Consider the following 4,416-nt stretch of genomic DNA (forward strand, 5'->3'; position numbering starts at 1 on the left):
ACACAGAGAGGTCAGATGAGTCAGATGTGTGGGGCAGGAGAGGCATGCTGCTTTTTACCAAATACTGGCACACTGAGACAGATGCATGGGCAGGTGCATTGTCGCAGTGGCAAAACCAGTCCCCATCTGCCACAAATCAGGCCATTTTGTTATACAATCTTTTCAGATCCTCTAAATCAGTTCTCGACCTGTGTGTCGTGACCCCTTTGGGGATTGAACGGCCCTTTTACAGGGGTCGCCCAATTCATAACAGTATCAAAATTGCAGTTATGAAGTAGCAATGAAAATAATTGTATGGTTGGGGGGTCACCACAACATGAGGAACTGTATTAAAGGGTCACATCATTAGGAAGCTGATTAACAGTCTGACTGGTGGAACAAACTCCAAATGCACTATCCTCTCATCCCATCCGGTGTTCTGGGGGTACCCCCTCATATAAATTTCAGCTGGAGCTACTCTTGTGTTGTGTTCTTTGTCCTGATATTTGTAGGCAACATGGAATCTAGTATTTTAAATGTACATACAAGTGACATTTTGAAAAGACATTGTAATTATCATCCTTGAGTGGATCTAAATTTGCAGATTCAGCCTTTAGACTGTTTGTGCCCACTTATATGGACCTTGCCCTCCTTCCTTTCTGCTTTACTTCATGTAGAATCTGCATAAGAACCTTCAAGACAGTCCCTTGGCTCACCAAGGGGAAAGAGAAGTAGTCTGTCATACCATTCCACCATCATGAGTAACATTTAGAGTAATTGCAGTAGATGGCTCTGTTCAGCTGTTTCATATCTAACAGATCACTGCTCATTCTTTCTCTGATCATTCTGTTGTCTACCAAATAACAATATTGTATTAATTTAAATTTTTTATAAGAGGTTTCATTTCATTTAACTTTGAAAGTTGAGTCCAAATGCTACATGATGAATTTCCCCCTCAAAATTACATTTTCCCCCCTAACTAGGTATGTGTCTAACACAAAACATGCACAGTATATGCTAACGTTGAAACCTGTTGTTAAAGATCACTTAAGGAACTCTGATGGCAGAATCAGCTTGATGGCTGTGAGTTCAGAGAGCTGTGGTGGGATTGGACTGTTAATTGTCAATGGCAAGGGTGGTGGTTCAAACTTATCAGCTGCTCTGTGGGAGAAAAATGAGGCTGTCTGCTCCCATAAAGATTTACATCCTCAGAAACCCTGCATAGGGTCACTATGAGTTGGAATCACCTCAATGGTCCGTGGGTTTTTTTGTTGTTGTTGTTTGTTTGGGTATAATTTTATCTTAACTTAGCAAAATACTATCACTGTTATTGCTATGACCATAGCAAAACAAAACCATATCATTCTTAAATTCTGCTACTTGTTGTAAAATAAGAAAATGACTATTATGATGTTAGAAATGGAAGTCCATAAATTTGGAGCAGATAAACCACTAAAACCCATTTAATTCTCAAATGTACCGTTTATTAATTAGATGTATCATAAATCGCAAGGAGAAAAGGAATTTAATGGCTCTATCTTTAAACCAGGAAGTAAAGTAAGAATTTACGTAGAACAAAGAAGTATTTTTTGCAGCATATAAACTTTATATACACATATAGAGAGACACTCGTGTCCATTCCAAAGGAAGAAGTAATAGTCATCACTACTCATGAAGCAAGGCAGTAAAATGGGCATGGGACCTGACCTGAAAAGAAACGGTTCACATCCTGTGCGGCTCAGGGCCTTCCCTCTGGGATGTGTCTCAATGTCACGCCCCGTGGAAAGAAAATGGCCAACTCTGCTGCAAAAAGAAGGGCCATAGGGTTTCCAGCTGCCATTTCAGCAGATGGTGACCTGTCCACTCACTAGACTGTTGGCTTTGTGGGAGCCATATTGTTTGTGCTTTCCCCACCAGACACTCCTGTTCTGTACATATTTGGGCTTGGCAAACTCTGTGTAGAGATTTTCATTGTTATAAGTGAGTGGTTGCCTTTACTCCTCTCCTGACCTTGAATGCTTTGAAAGCTCAGTGTGCTCACGTGGATAAGTCCATGTAAACAAGAGTAGGAGTTAGAAAGGTCAACCACAAAAACAAACAACGATCATGGAAACAATATACTTGTCATCTAAAATGTACAGCCTATCAGCATTTGCAAATTTACTGCAAGCTAACTTCATTAAGTGAATCGTGATTCCTTGTTGATTTACTTGAAGATTAAAGCCATTCAATCATTGAATGTCATGAAATCATAACTAGAGAATTAGAACATCTTTTTATCATATTTATTGGAAAATAATGCTTCTGGGGAAATATTAACAGTAAAACAGCCAGACTGTTTGAATCTTATTAATGCGCCACGTTAAAATGATCCCCCCCCCCAAACATTAATAGTGAAGTGATTGTCTCATAAACTTACATAGCATGCCTTTCTCATCCATTTGTTTTTACTATATAGAGACTTTAAACTTCATGAATTTTAGGAAAACTTTCCACTAAGTCTAACTTTACATTGCATAAAGAAGAGTCTCACCAGTTTTAACATGTCCATGCCAATCAATGTATTGCCAAGGGTAAAATGTGATTTTGAAACTCAGTGTAATGTCATCCCCACCAAAGACTATTCACACACCAAAACAGTGCTTTGACCAAAGTGACCACTGCTGGGCCTTCAAGTAAGAAGCAACTCGGACTAGCGACAGCAGAGAACATATACTGACTAAAAATCCAAATCAAGCTTCCCCTTCAAGTAGATTCCAACTCACAGCCACCCTGTAGGACAGAGCAAAAATGCTCCATCGGGCTCCCAAGGCCAGACATCTTTCTCAGAGCAGACAGTCTCAGCTCTCTCTGCATGCGGGGCTGGTAGCTCAAGCGATGGAGCCCGGGTCTGGGTAATGACCTGCGCCCCCGCACTCCCTGAGGCCGCTCTACGCTGTGTGTAACCCAGGTGGCAGAAGGGGACCATCACCTCCCGGCAACTTGGTTAAATGAATTCCAAAATTTAGGAAACTGAGTTTTTTCACACTTTACCATAGGAAATGGAATCTCCAGATTTATAAGCCCACAGACTAAGAAGAGCGCTATTATGGGCCTTTCGTCTAAAGAAAGAAGAAAAATGAACAGTTGTTGGGAATGTGCTGCTGCCGGTGACTGGGCATGTGTGTCCCAGAAGAGCTAGGCCTCCTAGGGGGTCTGGTGGCTGCTTGTTTGGAGGTAGTGTAAGAGGTCTTTCTCGCGAGGTGCTTCTGAGTGGATTTGAACTGTCAAGCTTTGTTTCAGCAGAAGAACACATCAACCATTTGTATCACCTTGGGACTTTTAAAAGCAACATTGAGTTGAGACCTCCTTTTCACTGTGCCCTCTGATCTGAAGTCGTCCCTCCCAGCCCATCGAGTGGGAGTATAACAAATATTGATAGACTGGCAGAAAAATAAAATTGAAAAGATAAAATAACAAAAAATGATAAATATGTCACCCTGGATAAAAGTTAAAGTCACAGTTTATTCATTCAACAAATATTTATTGGGGCATGTTGTGGCCCAGGTACTTTACAAATCTCACTCAATCACAATGAGCTGTGAATCGTGAACCACTTATTTTTCAAGGCATTTCCTGTGCCATATGTCTAATGATCAGATAACACAAGGACCAACTCAAGCTTCACTCCGATCGCAATAATCGACCTATAACCACCACGACCCGCACCTCCAGGGGAATGAACAGCAGAAACCATGAGGAAGGAAGACAGCAGTCGGTGTAAGATATGAAAATAATGATAACATAATTTATCAAGTGGTCCTGAGGGCAGGGGAGAGGAACAGATACCAAGGGCTCAATAGAAAGTAACTGTCTAGAAAAGAATGATGGCAACATATGTACAAAGATGCCTTATACAATTGATGTATGGATTGTTATAAGAGTTGTAAAAGCCCCCAATAAAATGATCTTTTAATAAACATTTTAAAAAGAGTAAGACTTGTTTGTTCTCTCTGCGGTTCGTTTTAACTTTAAAACAATGTATTAGCTCTCAAACATTTCAAAGACTCTATTTTGACTGCACTGGCTTCCATGTTAGAAATGCTGACTCTTGCATCAAGAAGAAGTGGCTCTGTTTCCCTTCCTCATTCCTTCCTCACCCTCTGAACTTTGTCCGTGAGTCAATGCTGCCCTTTTGATATTAAACAGTTGATTATCCTAACACTGACGTAAGTTCATTTCCAGACCTGAAGGGTGACCAAGGACCAGAGACTTGCGGGTCCCACCAAAATCTATCAACCAGTAAGCCTAGATATTTTTTTGTATGTTTGTACCTGAGTTTTTATTTTTAATATATATATAAATCATTTTATTGGGAGCTTTTATAGCTCTTATAACAATCCATACATCAATTGTATCAAGTGCATCATTTTCAAAACATTTCTTTCTACTTGAGTT

The sequence above is a fragment of the Echinops telfairi genome, unplaced genomic scaffold (genome assembly GCF_000313985.2).
Source record: "Echinops telfairi isolate 266 unplaced genomic scaffold, ASM31398v2 ScPeMD7_7420;HRSCAF=8458, whole genome shotgun sequence".
NCBI lineage: Eukaryota > Metazoa > Chordata > Mammalia > Afrosoricida > Tenrecidae > Echinops > Echinops telfairi.